This window comes from Pseudophryne corroboree, chromosome 3 (assembly GCF_028390025.1).
Source record: "Pseudophryne corroboree isolate aPseCor3 chromosome 3, aPseCor3.hap2, whole genome shotgun sequence".
Lineage (NCBI taxonomy): Eukaryota > Metazoa > Chordata > Amphibia > Anura > Myobatrachidae > Pseudophryne > Pseudophryne corroboree.
The window spans coordinates 182,319,268-182,340,839 of NC_086446.1; the positions used below are offsets into that span (position 1 = coordinate 182,319,268).

The 21,572-nt window shown below is 46.4% G+C and overlaps 1 long non-coding RNA gene across 1 annotated transcript in view; it reads left to right on the forward strand.

Moving 5' to 3' along the window:
- The first annotated feature begins 2,694 nt into the window (after positions 1 to 2,694).
- LOC135055069 (uncharacterized) overlaps positions 2,695 to 21,572 on the forward strand; it is a 159,786-nt gene continuing 140,908 nt past the window's right edge. The window contains exon 1 of the long non-coding RNA XR_010243637.1: positions 2,695 to 3,066. This is a non-coding gene — a long non-coding RNA (uncharacterized LOC135055069). The remainder of the gene's footprint in view (positions 3,067 to 21,572) is intronic.

A 21,572-nucleotide genomic window follows, 5' to 3' on the forward strand; every position in this document is an offset into this window, starting at 1 on the left:
CAAAGATGTCACTGGGAAGATTGTGCTGCTGCCTGCAGAGGAGGAACCTGCTTCCTGGAGCAAGGTGTGTATACAAAGGTGTGGAGGGGGGTCGAGAGGGGGTGGCAGACCTGGCCCCTGCCAGTCCCACCAACAAGCCCAGATGATAAGTACCTCCCTCCCTCCTCTCATCACCAGTGTGTAGGGGTAAAGCTCTGTTTCAGGGAAAATCAGTAAGGAAACTATTGCAATAATCAATGTGAGTTTATGATGAGTGCATGAATTAGAGTAGTTGCAGTGTCTTCTGTAAAATGAATGAGAGGAATAAATGACATTAGAAATATTCTGTTTTGGAAAGATTACCTTATATAACCAAGAGCTAGAGAGGTGGGCTAACACCAGAATGGATTAAGAAATTTTAGGAAATATGCAGTATATCCTCCCAAAACACCAGTTTTTGTGAGATAACAGTATATTTACAGTATCCCCTGAATGTATATAGAGAGGAAACCTATATGCTGTGAACCCCCTTTTTTCAATTACAATAGCAGCCTCTTTAGGTTTGAGCTTGACCCCAGTAGCGATTGCCATCTTTAGTTGTCTTTACCCGTTTTAGCCTCTGGGCTACTTACCGCAAAAGATATCAGGAGAGGGGTCCACATGCATGGTCTGCTGACTGCGCAAGTGCAGCAAAACAGCAAACGGTCATGAAAGTAATGTAATCCTTTCGTAGCCCCTGTCCCTGGATATGTTTCATGATACATACCGGCGATCTTTAATTTCTTATTTCTGCAAATTAGCAGCAATAAGAGATTCTAATTATCAGGTCTAAAATACAATAATAGTTATGCCCCAAAGAGAGTAGATCACGCAGGCTCTCCCACTAACCAGTGTATGTGCTGAGTAGACTGTGCCAGAGTCTACTGTGGATGTGCTGATTTCTGGGAACATGGCAACCAAATTATGATGTTTTGCTGCACAATAGCCACCAGAGGTTGGAGGTCTGTTGTACATTGGCCACAATAAACTAGCCACAAGAGATCAAAGGTTTTCTGTACACTAGCCACCAGAGTTTGGAGGCCTACTATACAATAGCTTCCACAGATTTGAGGTCACCGAACTGGGCCTTGTCATGTACACTTGTTACCAGAATATAATCTGCTTTATGTACTACGCACCACAGAAGACTGAATTATAGTCACCAGAATAAGGGTGGGACTGGTCAGGACAGGCGGGGAATCTCTTTATCAGGTTACAAGGGCGCTAAGACTTCTGGAGATGATCATGTATACTTGCCAATTTAGGTTTTCATATAAAAGTTCCTGAGAAACAATATTTACCCACACACACACTAATCCAGTTGCTACTTGGCAAGGAAGGACATGGAATGGGGATCGGAATGTGTAACCAGCGGACTGGATGCTGGCGGTCACAATGGCGATGCTGGCATACCGATGGTCACAATCCCGACAGGGGCGAGGTAAATATTCTGACTTCACCCCATAGCCCCCTAATCCTCCCTTACCACAGCCTAACCCTAACCTCCCCCCTTAGTGCCTAACCCTAACCTACTCCCTTAGTGCCTTAACTTAACCCCCCTTCCTAGCCTAACTCTAACCCTCCCCCTTAGTTCCTAACCTATACGGTGCCCCCTCCCCCCATGGGATTCCGGTGGTGGTATTCCGACTGCCAGGATACGGATAGTCGGTCTCTTGAACATATACCCATGGAAGGGCAGTAATTAGCATGGCAGTAATAGCAAGTGTGAATATATTGGGGGTAATTCAGGACTGATTGCTGTTGTGCAAATTCACAAGGCGGCCAATTATCAAACGACTGCGCATGCGTACGGATAATAATGTGCATGCGCAAGGCCAAACTGCGAAATAAATCAGCATCTTTTTTGATCGCTAGGCGAACGCAGGTTGATTGACAGGAAGCGGACGTTTGGGGGGTGGTAACTGGCTGTTTTCTGGGAGTGTCAGGGAAAAGCGCAAGCGTTTAGGGAGGGTGTGTGACGTCAGCTCCGACCTGATCAGCCTGTCCGAAAAAGGGGCGTGGCCTATGGAAAAGGGGCGTGGCTTCGCGGGAGGACTCGCGTTCGCGAGTCACGCCCCCCGATTTCGTCACTGAGGGGGCATGCCCAGCGCTCCGTGAGCCGCTGGCATGCCTCCTCTCCCCCTGTCTGCACTGAATAGACGCTGTGCGCATGCGCACAGCGTCTATTCACCGCTGCTCTGCTAAGCAGGGCAGCGAGAGACAGAGCCTCCCAACTGTCCCCCCCACCGCGGGACACTGCGACCCGCGGGTGGGACAGCGGGACAGTCCCCAAAAAACGGGACTGTCCCGCGAAAATCGGGACAGTTGGGAGGTATGCATATACTACACACATGCCTATCACCTCTGCATATACACACACAGTATACACACACACACACACACACAACACTGCTGCATAAACACACACATGTACACACTACACACACATACAGTACACACACCACCACATCGACACACATACAAAACACACTACACCCAGTACATATACAGTACACACACCACACATACAGTACAGTATAAACACTAATCCATACTACTCATCTAGAAGCCAATTTACAGAATAAGCCTTCATGCAGCAGCAGCAGCTCCTCGTGCAGTTTTTGGGGGTGGAGCTTGTGACTGTGAGTGACAGGCTCAGGACCCCAGAGGAGAGACTTGAGAGGAGGGGCAGCCACCACACTGCCTGCAGGCCAGGGCTCACTGACTGATCTCAGGTGAGCGTGTTGGAGCCGGAGGAGGCAGGGCATGGGAGAGAGGAGGCCGTTGGCAGTCTGTGACAGGAAAACGTTTTGTTTTTTTCCTGTCCAGACTGTCAGTTTGCTGTGGGCCTATTTTCAATGAAGGGCCTCGAGCTGCAGCTCCATCCGCCCCATTGTTAATCCAGCCCTGCATTTATTCGGTGAAGTAGGTACATATCTGGAAATTACATCTCGGCTGGCATTTTAAACAAGCGTTCTAGGCTTTTACAGTCACATTCTGTATGACATCAAATCAGATCGGAATTGGGATGCAAGTGAAGGTTTGGAGGTCAGTATTTGGCCCTCTGGATGTCTGTTTCCCATCACTGCACTAGGGTCACCAAAAATGCACTTAAATGAAATAGTCATGTTTAATAGTATACTACAGGTTTAGTAACATGGGGGTAGACGTACTATAATGGTACATATCATGCAGCTGTGGCTCTTGCTGCTTCTACTCATTATCGAGGCAAAGCAGGAAGGTACTATACATCGACGAGATGTAATGGGGCCTACACACGGTGCGATTCTCGCATGCAATTTGCACTTTTAAGTTCAAATTGCATCGTGTCTAGTTTAAATCGAACTGTGTTTAGTTTGCCTTGCGATGCGATGCGATGCGCGCTCCCGCCAAGTCCATATCGCAAGGGAAACTAGTATGTGCAGGCAGGTATTTTTAAATTAGAACACATCCCATATAGTTCAAATCGCATGCTGTGGAAGCATTCACATGCGATTTTAACTAAAGTACAGCATCCAAGTCACTCCACCGCCACTCCCCAAAACACAATGAGCTGAGTCTCCCTCCAGCGCCAAACAGCACTACAAGGAGGGCCAGCACGGGACTCAGACCGCCTATTCGGTGAGTTGCAGCTGCCAGTGGATGGAGTCGCCGTGCGTGTGCTGCCGGTGGGGGGGCACAGAGGAGCAAACACTGGGCCCCAGATGAATGCAGCGGTTATAGGTGTATCCAACTATTATATACTATTACTATATATCAGTATTACTATTGAGATTAAGACTAATGCGAATCCATCTATAACCGCTGTTTGTGTATCTGCTGATGACTTTTGCAGTGAGCGGTAGCGGACCTACCTTTGCTGCAGTTGTCACAGCATCAATCATTTAGCAATCATTTAGATCCTGTCACATGTGCTTTAAATTCACATACACCGCTGTGCTGTCATTGGGCTCTGCTGTCCCGGTGGGGCGGCATGGAGCACAAGCCTGCAGGTAGAGTCCCTCCGTCCAAGCCAGTAGCCACCACAAGAATATATGTTTTAAAACCAAATAAAAAAGTGTGTGTTTAACATATAAAATGCGATATCTTGTTTTATATGAAAAACAAGAGATCACATACATACATATATATATATATTTATATATATATATATATATAGATATGGATATATATATATATATATATTTCTCTAACGTCCTAAGTGGATGCTGGGGACTCCGTAAGGACCATGGGGAATAGCGGCTCCGCAGGAGACTGGGCACATCTAAAGAAAGCTTTAGGACTATCTGGTGTACACTGGCTCCTCCCCCTATGACCCTCCTCCAAGCCTCAGTTAGATCTCTGTGCCAGAACGAGAAGGGTGCACACTAGGGGCTCTCCTGAGCTTCTTAGTGAAAGTTTTAGTTTAGGTTTTTTATTTTCAGTGAGACCTGCTGGCAACAGGCTCACTGCATCGAGGGACTAAGGGGAGAAGAAGCGAACTCACCTGCGTGCAGAGTGGATTGGGCTTCTTAGGCTACTGGACATTAGCTCCAGAGGGACGATCACAGGCCCAGCCTGGATGGGTCCCAGAGCCGCGCCGCCGGCCCCCTTACAGAGCCAGAAGGCAGAAGAGGTCCGGAAAATCGGCGGCAGAAGACGTCCTGTCTTCAACAAGGTAGCGCACAGCACTGCAGCTGTGCGCCATTGCTCTCAGCACACTTCACACTCCGGTCACTGAGGGTGCAGGGCGCTGGGGGGGAGCGCCCTGAGACACAATAATAAACACCTTGGATGGCAAAAAAATGCATCACATATAGCTCCTGGGCTATATGGATGCATTTAACCCCTGCCAAAATACATAGAAAAACGGGAGATAAGGCCGCCGATAAGGGGGCGGAGCCTATCTCCTCAGCACACTGGCGCCATTTTCCCTCACAGCTCCGTTGGAGGGAAGCTCCCTGTCTCTCCCCTGCAGTCACTACACTACAGAAAGGGTTATAAAAGAGAGGGGGGGCACTAATTACGCGCAGTATTAAATATACAGCAGCTATAAGGGGAAAAACACTTATATAAGGTTATCCCTGTATATATATATAGCGCTCTGGTGTGTGCTGGCAAACTCTCCCTCTGTCTCCCCAAAGGGCTAGTGGGGCCCTGTCCTCTATCAGAGCATTCCCTGTGTGTGTGCTGTATGTCGGTACATTTGTGTCGACATGTATGAGGAGAAAAATGATGTGGAGACGGAGCAGATTGCCTGTAATAGTGATGTCACCCCCTAGGGGGTCGACACCTGAGTGGATGAACTGTTGGAAGGAATTACATGACAGTGTCAGCTCTGTATAAAAGACAGTGGTTGACATGAGACAGCCGGCTACTCAGCTTGTGCCTGTCCAGACGTCTCATAGGCCGTCAGGGGCTCTAAAGCGCCCGTTACCTCAGATGGCAGATATAGACGCCGACACGGATACTGACTCCAGTGTCGACGGTGAAGAGACAAATGTGACTTCCAGTAGGGCCTCACGTTACATGATTGAGGCAATGAAAAATGTTTTTACACATTTCTGATAATACGAGTACCACCAAAAAGGGGTATTATGTTCGGTGAGGAAAAACTACCTGTAGTTTTCCTGAATCTGAGAAATTAAATGAGGTGTGTGATGATGCGTGGTTTTCCCCCGATAACAACTGATAATTTCTAAAATGTTATTGGCATTATATCCTTTCCCGCCAGAGGTTAGGGTGCGTTGGGAAACACCCCCTAGGGTGTATAAAGCGCTCACACGCTTGTAAGGGCTCTACCCTCTCCTGAGATGGCCGCCCTTAAGGATCCTGCTGATAGAAAGCAGAAGGGTATCCTAAAATGTATTTACACACATACTGGTGTTATACTGCGACCAGCAATCGCCTCAGCCTGGATGTGCAGTGCTGGGTTGGCGTGGTCGGATTCCCTGACTGAAAATATTGATACCCTAGATAGGGACAGTATATTTTTGCCTATAGAGCATTTAAAAGATGCATTTCTATATATGCGTGATGCACAGCGGAATATTTGCCGACTGGCATGAAGTCTAAGTGCGTTGTCCATTTCTACCAGTAGAGGGTTATGGACACGTCAGTGGTCAGGTGATGCGTATTCCAAACGGCATTTGGAAGTATTGCCTTATTAAAGGGAGGAGTTATTTGGGGTCGGTCTTTCAGACCTGGTGGCCACGGCTCAGCTGGGAAATCCACGTTTGTACCCCAGGTCGCCTCTCAACATGAGAAGACGCCGTATTATCAGGCGCAGTCTTTTCGTGGACAAGCGGGCAAAAGATTCCTCATTTCTGCCCCGTGCAGAAGGAGAGGAAAAAGGCTGCAGATATCAGCCAGTTCCCAGGAACAGAAACCCTCTCCCGCCTCTGCCAAGCCCTCAGTATGACGCTGGGGCTTTACAAGCAGAATCAGGCACGGTGGGGGGCCCGTCTCAAAGAATTTCAGCGCGCAGTGGGCTCACTCGCAAGTAGACCCCTGGATCCTTCAGGTGATATCACAGGGGTACAAATTAGAATTCGAGACGTCTCCCCCTCGCCGTTTCCTAAAGTCGGCTTTACCGATGTCTCCTTCTGACAAGGAGACTGTTTTGGAAGCCATTCACAAGCTGTATTCCCAGCAGGTGATAACAAGGTACCCCTCCTGCAACAGGGAACGGGGTATTATTCCACACCGTGGTGGTACCGAAGCCGGACGGCTCGGTGAGACCGATTCTAAATCTAAAATCTTTGAACACTTACATACAGAGGTTCAAATTCAAGATTGAGTCACTCAGAGCAGTGATTGCGAACCTGGAAGAAGGGGACTACATGATGTCTCGGGACATCAAGGATGCTTACCTTCATGTCAAAATTTACCCTTCTCATCAAGGGTACCTCAGGTTTATGGTACAGAACTGTCACTATCAGTTCAGACGCTGCCGTATGGATGGTCCACGGCACCCCGGGTCTTTACCAAGGTAATGGCCGAAATGATGATATTCCTTCGAGGGAAGGGAATTTTAGTTATCCTTTACTTGGACGATTCCCTGATAAGGGTAAGATCCAGGGAACAGTTGGAGGTCGGTGTAGCACTATTTCAGGTAGTGTTGCGGTAGCACGATTGGATTCTCAATATTCCAAAATCGCAGCTGGTTCCGACGACTTGTCTTCTGTTCCTAGGGATGATCCTGGACACAGTCCAGAAAAAGGTTTTTCTCCCGGAGAAGAAAGCCAGGGAGTTATCCGAGCTAGTCAGGAACCTCCTAAAACCAAGCCAAGTCTCAGTGCATCAATGCACAAGGGTTCTGGGTAAAATTGTGGCTTCCTACGAAGCATTCCCATTCGGCAGATTCCACGCAAGAACTTTCCAGTGGGACCTGCTGGACAAATGGTCCGGGTCGCATCTTCAGATGCATCAGCGGATAACCCTGTCACAAAGGACAAGGGTGTCCCTCCTGTGGTGGTTGCAGAGTGCTCATCTTCTAGAGGGCCGCAGATTCGGCATTCAGGACTGGGTCCTGGTGACCACGGATGCCAGCCTGCAAGGCTGGGGAGCAGTCACACAGGGAAGGTATATCCAGGGCTTATGGTCAAGTCTGGAGACATCACTTCACATAAATATCCTGAAGCTAAGGGCCATTTACAATGCTCTAAGCTTAGCAAGACCTCTGCTTCAAGGTCAGCCGGTGTTGATCCAGTCGGACAACATCACGGCAGTCACCCACGTAAACAGACAGGGTGGCACAAGAAGCAGGAGGGCAATGGCAGAAGCTGCAAGGATTCTTCGCTGGGCGGAAAATCATGTGATAGCACTGTCAGCAGTATTCATTCCGGGAGTGGACAACTGGGAAGCAGACTTCCTCAGCACGACTTCCTCCCGTGAGAGTGGGGACTTCACCCAGAAGTCTTCCACATGATTATACACCGTTGGGAAAAACTCGACAGGTATTGCGCCAGGTCAAGGGACCCTCAGGCAATAGCTGTAGACGTTCTGGTAACACCGTGGGTGTACCAGTCAGTGTATGTGTTCCCTCCTCTGCCTCTCATACCCAAGGTACTGAGATTGATAAGATGGAGAGGAGTAAGCACTATATTCGTGGCTCCGGATTGGCCAAGAAGGACTTGGTAACCGGAACTTCAAGAGATGCTCACGGAGGATCCGTGGCCTCTACCTCTAAGAAGGGACCTGCTCCAGCAAGGACCCTGTCTGTTCCAAGACTTACCGCGGCTGCGTTTGACGGCATGGCGGTTGAACGCCGGATCCTGAAGGAAAAAAGGCATTCCGGATGAAGTCATCCCTATCCTGATCAAAGCCAGGAAGGATGTAACCGCAAAACATTATCACCGCATTTGGCGAAAATATGTTGCGTGGTGCGAGGCCAGTAAGGCCCGACGGAGGAAATTCAACTGGGTCGATTCCTACATTTCCTGCAAACAGGAGTGTCTATGGGCCTGAAATTGGGGTCCATTAAGGTTCAAATTTCGGCTCTGTCAATTTTCTTCCAAAAAGAACTAGCTTCAGTCCCTGAAGTTCAGACGTTTGTAAAAGGGGTACTGCATATACAGCCTCCTTTTGTGCCTCCAGTGGCACTTTGGGATCTCAATGTAGTTTTTGGGTTCCAAAAGTCACATTGGTTGAACCACTTAAATCTGTGGAGTTAAAATATCTCACATGGAAAGTGGTCATGCTGTTGGCCCTGGCCTGGGCCAGGCGCGTGTCAGAATTGGCGGCTTTATCCTGTAAAAGCCCTTATCTGATTTTCCATTCGGACAGGGCGGAATTGAGGACTCGTCCTCAGTTTCTCCCTAAGGTGGTTTCAGCGTTTCACCTGAACCAACCTATTGTGGTGCCTGCGGCTACTAGGGACTTGGAGGACTCCAAGTTGCTAGACGTTGTCAGGGCCCTGAAAATATATGTTTCCAGGACGGCTGGAGTCAGGAAAACTGACTCGCTGTTTATCCTGTATGCACCCAACAAGCTGGGTGCTCCTGCTTCTAAGCAGACTATTGCTCGTTGGATTTGTAGTACAATTCAGCTTGCACATTCTGTGGCAGGCCTGCCACAGCCAAAAATCTGTAAATGCCCACTCCACAAGGAAGGGGGCTCATCTTGGGCGGCTGCCCGAGGGGTCTCGGCTTTAAAACTTTGCCGAGCAGCTACTTGGTCAGGAGCAAATACGTTTGTAAAATTCTACAAAATTGATACCCTGGCTGAGGAGGACCTGGAGTTCTCTCATTTGGTGCTGCAGAGTCATCCGCACTCTCCCGCCCGTTTGGGAGCTTTGGTATAATCCCCATGGTCCTTACGGAGTCCCCAGCATCCACTTAGGACGTTAGAGAAAATAAGAATTTACTTACCGATAATTCTATTTCTCGTAGTCCGTAGTGGATGCTGGGCGCCCATCCCAAGTGCGGATTGTCTGCAATACTGGTACATAGTTATTGTTACCAAAAAATCGGGTTATTGCTGTAGTGAGCCATCTTTTCTAGAGGCTCCTCTGTTATCATGCTGTTAACTGGGTTCTGATCACAAGTTGTACAGTGTGATTGGTGTGGCTGGTATGAGTCTTACCCGGGATTCAAAATCCTTCCTTATTGTGTACGCTCGTCCGGGCACAGTATCCTAACTGAGGCTTGGAGGAGGGTCATAGGGGGAGGAGCCAGTGCACACCAGATAGTCCTAAAGCTTTCTTTAGATGTGCCCAGTCTCCTGCGGAGCCGCTATTCCCCATGGTCCTTACGGAGTCCCCAGCATCCACTACGGACTACGAGAAATAGAATTATCGGTAAGTAAATTCTTATTATATATATATATGCGATCTCTTGCTTTATATATATATATATATATATATATATAGATATGGAAGATCCCGGCACTCCTCTTGTGACCTGTTTGTAGTGCTGCGGTGCCCTCCCAGAGGCAGAGTCCTCAATGAATATGATAGAGAATAAGGGTGGCACTCAAGCAGGCTTAAGGCCCTGAGGACGGGGCTAGTCCCCGAAACATGTCGGATCAATAAAACTGATTTTCTACACATGCAACAGCCTGCTTGAGTGCCACCCTTATTCTCTATTATATATATATATATATATATATATATATGCGATCTCTTGCTTTATATATATATATATATATATATGTGGTCTCTTGCTTTATATATATACAGTATATATAATTATATATATATATATATATATATACACCACAATCGGCGGCACTACAGTAATAAGAAGCAGGAAACACAGGTATATTCAACATTTCAGTGGTTGAATCCATAATCATCTGTTATAAAAACTGACACTCCCCATTAAAGCCCTTCACCTCCCCACGTGTACCGGTGGTGGGTAGCTGAAGGGATTTAATGGTGAATGTCAGTTGTATTTTTTAATCCATATGATGATAGATTAAACCATCAATACGAATATACCTGTGTTTCATGCTTCTTATTACTGGAGTGTCGCCGATTGTGTTTTTTGCATGTGGGGGGACCCACATACAAAAAACACAATCGGCGACACTCCAGTAATATATATATATGGAGCGTGCTCCGTCACCTTAATTTGCTTGTCCCAAAGCCCCAAGATAAATCCCCACTGTAGTAATTTTCTTTTTCCATATGGAGACCGACCACAAATGCTGTCAGTAGTATATGAGGGTCATTGATGCTGTCTTTAGTATCTTGGGGTTACCATTGCTGTCTGTGGTATATGGGGGTCACCAATGCTGTTTGTAGTATATGGGGTCACCAGTGTTGTAATGGGGGCACCACCATCTATATTGCCTCCAGGCACCTGGTATGAACTTATGCTCCTGAGTGGCTGCGTCCTGCGCTGTTTTTCATAGGAGGAGTACATAGGCGCTCAGGATCAGGGGCGCTGCTACTCCCAGGCTGCCTAGATAATGAAGCGATAAAAGGCTTTTGGTGTTGCCTCCACCTCTCTACTGCTATAGCTGCTTGTCATATGTGATGTGTGTGTGTGTGTGTGTGTGTGTGTGTGTGTGTGTGTGTGTGTGTGTGTGTGTGTGTGTGTGTGTGTGTGTGTGTGTATATATATAATTATATATATATATATTTTTTTATATTTTTTTTAAGGTCTAAAAATAAAAATGTATCACTATTTTTGTTTATCAAAAAAGTAGACCCCCACAAACATTGTAAACCAGCCCACTATTTCATTTACATATTGCAGTGTAGTGAAAATCTGGTGTAGTTCAAATAGCACCGTGTGTAGAGTCCAACTTGCATACTACTAAATACAAATCGCATAGCACACATTGTAAAGGTCAAATCTCACCTAGCACAAATAGCACCGTGTGTGGGCATCTTAAGAACATCTTGTTTGCTGGAGTGGGGGAGTGAAAACTCCCCCCTCTGGCGGTCCCCAGTGGAGAGCATAGCGCATCAGCTTAGTGCTGATGCCCTGTGTCTGCCCCCAGCCAGCTCCAGTGTGCATGCATGAGATCTTGCTACTGTCGTGTGATCTCACATGCAGCCCGGACCCGCCAGCCACTGCAGCCAGGGACAGCGCTGTCTCTGGCTATCGTGTATGGGCAACAACACCTGCAGCTGACGAAATCGATAGCTACAGGTGTCGGAACCATCAGTGCAACTGACCGTTCATACATTGCCCCAGCACATCGCAGTGCCGATATAGACAGGAGCATCCCTGTCATTCAGCACCATTCGCCGCTGTCATACATGGGGGAGAGGTGGTATCACCCCACATCATTCAGTGTCTACCTAATAATGTATCTTTATGCTTCCACCCTAGTCTCCTACACCTCCTCCTCTGTCCCCTCCATCCCTCTGTTTCCTTCCCCCTCCTTTCCTGTTACCCCACTTTCATTTACCTCTGCCCCATGGTCCTGCTACCCAACAACTCAGCCCTGCTCCCTTTCTCCATTCCCTGTCACCTCCCCATACCCCCATCCACATCACAACGACCTCCCTCCCTGCCCACCTCCTGCAGTTTCCCCTCCCAGCTCTGGCACCCGCACCATCACTACTCTCTCATCATCCTTGCCCTCAAAGTTAATCTCACCTCATCGCTACAGCAAGCCTGATAATCTCATTCACATCTCTCCCACAAACTCATACCCCCTATCCTGTGCCCTCTGGAATGCCAGATCTGTTTGTAACAAACTGGTCCCCACTCATGACCTTTTCATTTCCAACTCCCTACACCTACGAGCCATTACTGAAACTTGGATTACGCCCTCTGACACTACTTCTCCTGCTGCTCCCTCTGCTGGGGGCCTCACATTCACACACACACCCCGACCTGGGGGTCGCCATGGGGGTGGTGTTGGGGTCCTTTTACCTTCTAGTTACTCCTACCAACTCATACCACCAGAACCATTCCTTACATTCTCTACATTTAGGTCCATGCCATACGCCTCTTCCAACCAGTCCATCTTAGAGTAGCTGTCATTTACCGCCCCCCTGGCACTGCTTCCAAATTCATAGACAACTTTGCTTCCTGGCTTCCTCACTTCCTCTCTTCTGACATTCCCTCCATTATCCTAGGCGATTTCAACATCCCTATTGACATCCCCACACAATCCCCTGCCTCTAAACTCCTTAACCTCACCTCTTCACTTGGTCTCTCCCAGTGGACCTCCTCACCCTCCCATGTGAATGGGAGCTCACTGGATCTGGTCTTCACTCACCGCTGTGATATTTCTGATTTTTCCAACTCCCCATTTCCCCTCTCTGACCACCACCTGCTCTCCTTTAACCTATCTCTCTCGACTTCCCCATCTCTACCTCCTAAGGCTACCATCACTAAGCGTAACATTGAAGCTATTGACACCACATTCCTTTCCTCCCTGTTTGATTCACTTCTCTCTCCTATTCTCTCTCTCTCATGCCCTGAACAAGCCAATTCCACTGTCAAAGTCGAAAAATATTGTAATGCATACATCATGTACTAAGCACTCACACATGCCCGCCGTGCGTGCACTTATCCCGCCGTGCGTGCGCATATCCGCAATTTGCGTATGATCGCTCACGCGATCCTGCGCGTGGTATGGGTATTTACGGCGGAGTTTGTGAGCGCATAGAGGGTTATCAGAACATTACATATTTAACCCAAATAGTGCACTTTGTACACATAGCTCCCCTACACCACATCAGCAAGTACCAACAGTTTAAATGATTCCAGGACTAAGGGATTCATCTTTGCATGATAGGAAGGGACAGACACAGGTTATAGGGTGATGTCTAGTATCCAGCTGTAGGGTATTTTAAGGGTAACATTCCGGTGTTGGTTAGAGAAAGATTGCATGTTCCTGCGTATAGTTATGTGCAGAAGTAGAATATAGATATAAACTGTATTTACTGTATATTATGTATGCGGCGGGAATCCAGAGGATACCACCCACAAGAGCAGTTGAGAAAGACATCGCCCACCTTTTCAAATCAACCTATGACCTCTCCTGTAATGTAAAGATGCATCTCTGTGTCCAATAGACAAAGGGATTACAGTGACCATTGTATTGTATATGGAAGTAGTGTATAAAAAGCCTGTTGCTGCCTGGCTGGTCAGAAGACTCTGAACGCTATCTACCTGATGAGCGGAGGACTGGTCCAGGTTGCCCAAGCGAACATTCTCACGTATGTACATTGACTGTAGCCATTATTCTGTTGTAGATTTATCTTGTTAGTCTTGTAGTGTATAACTTGTACTGTTATCCCCTTTCAAATAATCCACTGTGGTGTTAGAACCCAGCGGTTAACTACATTCCGGTGTTGTGTCCTCATTTCCCTGCTAGGGTTTAAAGTGTTTAACTGTATAAGGTTTAAGAGTGTATTGATAAGGTGTGTATGCATAGCGGGTACTTTATGCCGTCAGCGCTGCGTAAGGTTTAAAGTGTAACATCATTACAGTGCTTTGCGGCACATGGTTTAAAGTGTAAGAATAACATTGCATTACATTACGAATAAGGTTTAAAGTTTATTAAAAGTGTGTGCGCGTGCTGTGCGTACTCTGTACACCCAGCGCGGCGTGTGTACGCCAAGTACGTACAACGTACGGGACTCTGTTCGCAAATAGCGTACGAAGTGCGTAGCGTGTGTATTGAGTATAGCGGCCGTAGCGGCTCCATGGTAAGAGTGTGTTTAAAGGTATAGCTTTATGGTGTAAGATAATATCGACATTATCACCACATACAATGCATCCCTTACTTCTGCTCTTGACTCTGTTGCTCCACCAACCACTATTCACCCTCGCAAATTAACACCTCAACCCTGGCACACCAAATGCACCAGATATCTGCAAAAATGCTCACGTACTGCTGAGCGACACTGGAGGAAATCACGCTCTAAGGCAGACTTCCTCCATTTCAAACTTATGCTCTCATCCTTCAGTGCTGCCCTTTCTCTTGCTAAACAGTCATACTTCAAGAACCTCATCTCCTCCCAGTCTTCCAACCCCCGGCGCCTCTTTGCCACTCTCAACTCACTCCTCTGCCCACCTCCACCTCGTCTCCCTTCCTCACTCTTTGCTCTTGACTTTGCCACTTACTTCACATCCAAAATTGACTCCATACGTCAGGACATCACATCACACCAGACCATCAGTAACCAGCTTTCTCCCATCCCTTACCAACCCTCCCCATCCCTCGCACCTACTCTGACATCTTTCTCCCATGCATCTGGAGAGGAAGTCATGGCCCTCATTCGTTCCTGTCCCCTCACCACCTCCCCACTTGACCCTATCCCCTCCCGCCTCCTCCGTTACCTCTCTCCTTCTGCTTGTTTCCATCTTTTCCACCTTCTCAATCTGTCCCTCTCATCAGGCACTGTCCCCTCTGCCTTCAAGCATGCACTCATCTCTCCTATTCTTAAAAAACATACACTTGATCCAAACACTCTCTCCAACTACCGACCCATCTCTCTCCTCCCTTTTGCCTCCAAACTCCTTGAGCGTATTGTCTACAACCGCCTTACTTCCTTTCTTTCCTCACACTCACTGCTTGACCCATTCCAGTCTGGCTTCCGTCCTCTCCGCTCCACTGAAACTGCCCTTACAAAAGTATGCAATGACCTCCATGCTGCTAAATCTAAGGGACACTACTCTCTACTTATTCTACTTGATCTCTCTGCTGCTTTTGACACTGTGGACCATCCTCTCCTACTGCAAATTCTTCACTCTATTGGTCTGCGTGACACTGCCCTCTCTTGGCTGTCTTCCTACCTCTCTGACCGTTCATTCTCTGTCTCTTCTCATGACTCCACCTCCCCCTCACTTCCACTAACTGTAGGGGTACCCCAAGGTTCTGTCCTTGGTCCTCTTCTCTTCTCTTCTCTCTCTATACGTCCTCACTAGGTAAACTCATTAGTTCTTTTGGTTTCCAATATCATCTCTATGCTGATGACACCCAAATCTATCTTTCCTCTCCAGACCTCTCCCCTGCTCTCCTCACTCGTATCTCCAACTGTCTCTCTGCTACCTCTTCCTGGATGTCCCAGCGCTTTCTTAAACTTAACATGTCTAAGACCGAGCTGATCATCTTTCCTCCTTCCCGCATAACCTCACCTCCTACAATCTCATTATCTGTTGATGGCACTACTATCTCCTCTAGCCCCCAAGTGCGCTGTCTTGGAGTAATCCTTGACTCCTCCCTCTCCTTCAAACCACACATTCAGCACCTCTCACAAACCTGCCATTTTCATCTAAAAAATATTTCCAGGATCAGACCCTTTCTGACCCAGGATGCTACTAAGACTCTTATCCACTCACTGGTCATCTCCAGACTGGACTACTGTAATCTGCTCCTGACTGGCATTCCTGACAAATACCTCTCTCCACTCCAATCTATCATCAATGCTGCTGCCCGGCTCATCTTCCTCACCAAACGCACTACGTCCACCTCTCCTCTCTTACTAGACCTTCACTGGCTCCCCTTCCCTTTCAGAATCCATTTCAAGCTTCTCACACTCGCTTACAAAGCCCTCACCCACTCCTCTCCCATCTACATCTCTGACCTTATCTCCCTTTACACTCCCACCCGTCCTCTTCGTTCTGCTAATGCACGCCGACTCTCCTGCCGCCGGATTACTTCCTCCCATTCCTATCTCCAAGATTTTTCACGTGCTGCACCACTTCTTTGGAATTCCCTACCTCTCCCCCTCAGACTCTCCACCTCTCTACAAAACTTCAAACGATCTCTCAAGACCCACTTCTTCACCAAACCCAGCCAAATCTCATCCTAACCCTCTGTTCTACGCTCTCTATGTACCCCATCTGTGTCACCCCTGTCTGTCTACCCCTCCCCTTTAGAATGTAAGCTCTCACGAGCAGGGCCCTCTTCCCTCATGTGCTTATCCTTTCTTACTTTAATAATCTTCAACTGCACCACATCCAGCAGTCTTCTGCCACCTGATACTTATTCCAGTGTCATCTGCTGATGTAACTATGTTTATTTACCCTGTACTTGTCCTATACTGTCATCAACTGTAAGTTGCTGTTTTCCTGTTTGATTATTTGTTTATGTATTCTGTAATTGGGCGCTGCGGAACCCTTGTGGCGCCATATAAATAAAGGATAATAATAATAATAATAATAATAATAATAATATGCGCTTATGCCACTTTTCCCCTATATCAAAGCTTCTTATATCTACCCCATGGTGAACTTCACACATACAACCAATAAATTAACATAGTAACATAGTATCTAAGGTTGAAAAAAGACAATTGTCCATCGGGTTCAACCTATTTGTGGTCTCCTATGCACGATTATTTTGTATAAAATTTGACTGAAGTTGCTGACTGCCGTTCCGATTAACCCCTCTTTTTTATAATAACCATAGTGCGTGACTATGCCTCGTAACCCTGGATATCCTTATCCATTAGGAATTTATCTAACCCATTCTTAAAGGTGTTGACTGAGTTGACCATTACAACTCCCTCAGGCAGGGAATTCCAAACACGTATCGTCCTTACCGTAAAAAAGCCTTTACGCCGTATTGTGTGGAATCTCCTCTCCTCTAACCTGAGCGAGTGTCCACGAGTTCTCTGTGTTGATCTAACCAAAAACAGGTCCTGCGCAAGATCTGTATATTGTCCCCTTATATATTTGTAAATGTTGATCATGTCCCCTCTTAATCTCCTCTTTTCCAGTGTTAACATGCCTAGTCTTGCAAGCCTTTCCTCGTATTCCAGCGTCTCCATACCCTTAATTAGTTTGGTCGCCCGCCGTTGAACCTTTTTTAGCTCCAGGATATCCTTTTTGTAGTAAGGTGCCCAGAATTGTACACAGTATTCAAGGTGTGGCCTCACAAGTGATTTATATAACGGGAGTATAATACTCTCGTCCCTAGCATCAATTCCCCGTTTTATGCATGCTAATATCTTATTAGCCTTCTTTGCTGCAGTCCTACTTTGGGTACTACTGCTTAGTTTGCTATCTATGAGGACACCTAAGTCCTTTTCCAGTACAGAATCCCCTAATTTTACCCCATTTAGTAGGTAGGTGTTATTTTTGTTCTTGTTACCACAGTGCATTACCTTACACTTGTCTGTATTGAAGCGCATTCTCCATTTCGCTGCCCAAGCTTCTAATTTAACTAAGTCATTCTGAAGCGACTCAGCATCCCCCTCCGCATTTATAACTTTACACAATTTGGTATCATCTGCAAAAATTTACACCATGCTCTCTAGACCTTCTGTTAGGTCGTTAATGAAAATATTGAACAATAGCGGTCCTAATACTGAGCCTTGCGGCACACCACTTAGCACTTCAGTCCAAGTTGAAAAAGATCCATTAACCACAACGCGCTGCTCCCTATTATCTAACCAGTTTTTGACCCAAGTGCATATTGTGCTTCCTAGCCCTGATTCTTGTAGCTTGTAGATAAGTCTCATGTGTGGTACAGTATCGAACGCTTTGGCAAAATCTAAAAAGATTACATCCATCTCTTTACCCTGATCTAGGTTGGCGCTTACTGTTTCATAAAAGCCAAGTAAGTTGGTTTGACAGGATCTGTCCTTCATAAACCCATGTTGATTCCTTTTAATGACCTTATGGACTTCAAGGAACTTCTGAATACTATCTCTTAGAATACCTTCCAATACTTTCCCCACTATAGATGTAAGACTAACTGGTCTATAATTACCTGGTTCAGCTTTACTTCCCTTTTTGAATATAGGCACTACCTCCGCTATACGCCAGTCTTTGGGAACCATACCTGATATTACTGAATCCTTAAAGATCAAAAATAGCGGTTTTGCAAGTTCAGAATGAAGCTCCATTAGAACCCTTGGGTGAATACCATCGGGACCTGGTGACTTATTAATCTTTAAATGTTTTAATCGGTCACAGACTACTTCCTAGCTTAAATAAGTACCTATCAGTGGGATATTCTCATTATTGAGATTATATGTTAGTCCCTGAATTGGGTCCTCTCTAGTAAATACTGTTGAAAAAAACTAATTTAGTGTGTCCGCTATGTCATTATCATTTTTGCTTAAGACTCCCAACTTGTCTTTTAAAGGGCCTATACTCTCCTTCTTTAATCTCTTGCTATTAATGTATTTAAAGAATTTTTTGGGATTCGCTTTGCTTTCCTTTGCTACTAGTTTTTCAGTTTCTACTTTAGCCGCTCTTATTTCCTTTTTGCTAATTTTGTTACATTCCTTATAGAGCTGAAATGACTCTGCTTCCCCGTCAGATTTGTATTTTTTAAATGCTCGCCTTTTCTTGCCCATAAGTTCCTAAATCTTTTTGTTAAGCCACATCGGTTTATGATTTTTATTCCTTTTTTTGCTGCTCGTAGGAATAAATTTGAGTGTATTTTTAGCTAGCAGGAATTTTAGTACCTCCCATTTCTCCGTAGTATTTTTTCTTAAAAAAAACTTTCCCATTCAATATCCCTGAAAAATACCCTCATCTTTTCAAAATTTGCTTTGCTAAAGTTTAGAGTCCTAGTTGAGCCAGTATAGGGCTGTTTATGGAAACTGATATTGAATGTGACCATATTGTGGTCGCTGTTTCCTATGGGTTCCCCTACTATAATACCTGATACCAAATCCCCATTGTTTGTTAATACAAGGTCTAAGATTGCATTGTACCTAGTTGGTTCCTCAATTAGTTGAACTAAGTAGTTATCATTAAGTGTGTTTAAAAACATATTGCCCCTAGCAGTATCACATGAATCGTTTTTCCAGTTTATCTCTGGATAGTTAAAATCTCCCATCACTACTTTGTCTCCTACTCCTGCTGCTCTTTCAATTTGCTTTAGTAACAATTCCTCATCAGATGCATTGATACCAGGCGGCCTATAGCATACACCCAATACTAACTTTTTTATTCCTTTTTCCCCGCATGCAATTTCTACCCATAATGTCTCGACAGTGTCTACAGTCCCCTCCTGAATATCTTCCCATATATCAGGTTTTAAAAACGGCTTTACGTAAAGACACACCCCTCCACCCTTTTATTTAGTCTGTCTCTCCTAAACAGTGTATAGCCCTCTAGATTGACTGTCCAATCATGAGATTCGTCCCACCAAGTTTCAGTAATGCCTATAATATTATACTGTTTGCTTGCTGCAAGTATTTCTAGTTCACCCTTTTTACCAGTAATGCTTCTGGCGTTTACATACATACAACTAAGATAAGTATTTTCCCTTGCGTTAGGGACATCTTTCACCTTATAGCAATGATGACCTGTAATCGTCATTGGTTAGTGCTTTGGTAAAATCTCTTTTAGTACCTATGTTAGTAACCTTACCGCCTGCTCTTACCCTCCCCCCAACTTGTCCCCCATTTCGTTTACTACCGCCATCCCCACTATTCTCACTGCATGACCCGTAGTTTCTAGCTAAACCCTCCCCCCAGGCTTCTAGTTTAAAATAAACATAAATGTGTATATATTTAATATATATCATATATTATAAAAGGCTAATGCTGCTCCTCACCTCTATGGGAAGAATTCAAGCAATTCAATTGTTGCACCGTTCGGGCGCACACAGCTACTGATGCTGGCATTATTTTATGTTGTTCCATCATTTTGACATGCTGGTAACACACGTGTGTGTGTGTGTGTGTGTGTGTGTGTGTGTGTGTGTGTGTGTGTGTGTGTGTGTGTGTGTGTGTGTGTGTGTGTGTGTGTGTGTGTGTAGTGTCACGGGGCTTGGATTTTGAATATCCGGAGTTGTGGCTTGGGTTTCGGTGTCGGTAGCTTTCCACAGGATAAACCGGGCAGGCTGGATAAAAGTCTTTTTCATAGGACTTCTGAGAGGATTATGCTGGAGCTGAAAACTGAGGATTCAGTCAGTGAAGTGAAGAAGGATGGAGTTCTAGGAACTTGCAGAGAAACTGGAACAGAATGCTGTAGATTCAAGGCTGTGGAGCACAGATTGACACACACACACACACACACACACACACACACACACACACACATCTGTGTGAGAGACGTTGCACTGGCGATTTCTTACCCAGAAATCCCCAGATTTATACCTGCAGACTGTTTCCCATTGGTTTTACAAACCTTGCAGGTGACTGAGTGTTTTAGATTAGCTGATCCTTCCAAGGTGGCGACGCCCATCCTACACCTCTGCAGCTGGAAGCTGCACAAACGTTTGCTGCTGCCTCTGAGACCTCTCCTCCCAGATATGCCTGCAAGTCGAGCCCCTCGCCAGCAGCCCCGCACCCCCACTCGCCAGAGCGTCCGGACAGGTAAGTACCGCTGGTCCCGGAACCCGATCCGCCGGACCGTGACATATAGAGAGAGAGAGAAAAAGAGAGAGTGAGAGAGCGAGCGTCATCCCGGCCACCAGTATGCCATCAGCAGGGCGAGCGTTATTAAGCCCCTAGCGGGCACGGAGGCTCACTGCGCTCGCCACAGGTTATATCCTCCCTCTATGGGTGACGTGGACGGGAGGCAGTTATGTGACCAGTGGTCAGGAGACGCCGGAGTCCCGCAACCTTACAGTCCCAACAGTCGGCATGCCACCAAGCCCACAGCGAGCCCAAAGGGGCTTTATTCCACTCACAGCCCCCACACATACCCACCCACCCAACACCCCCCTTCCCCCCGCGGGGCATCTGCAAGCTGGGATTTTGACATCGATGACAGAGGGAGAATCATCTGTCTCGCCGGAAATTCCAGCGTCGGCATTGTGATCGCCTGGAACCCGCGCGGCGATTTCTTAACCGCTTCCCATATATACTTATAATATAATATATATACAGTACGTCTACATTCAGTTATTTATTAAGCAAGTATCATTAAGGGTGATGCCTTTAACTGTTCTGAATCTAAAATGCAGCATTGTTATCAGTACTGTTCAAGATCCAGTTCTTTTCTCTTGTCATCCCCAAAAGATAAACGACTGAATTTCTACAGGCAATAAGGAATCATAGCATTTTACTGGCTGCATCTCCTTTCTTGTTGACAAGGTGTAGAGTAAGGATCCGCCCTGTGTCCATCTCAGGTCCAGCACTCTGGTACAATGTATCCTAGCCTGGGAGAGACTGGCACTTTCCTTTCTCCTTAGGAGAGAGAGCAATATCTGCTGGCTTTGTTTCCTCTCCCAGGGCACTGACATGA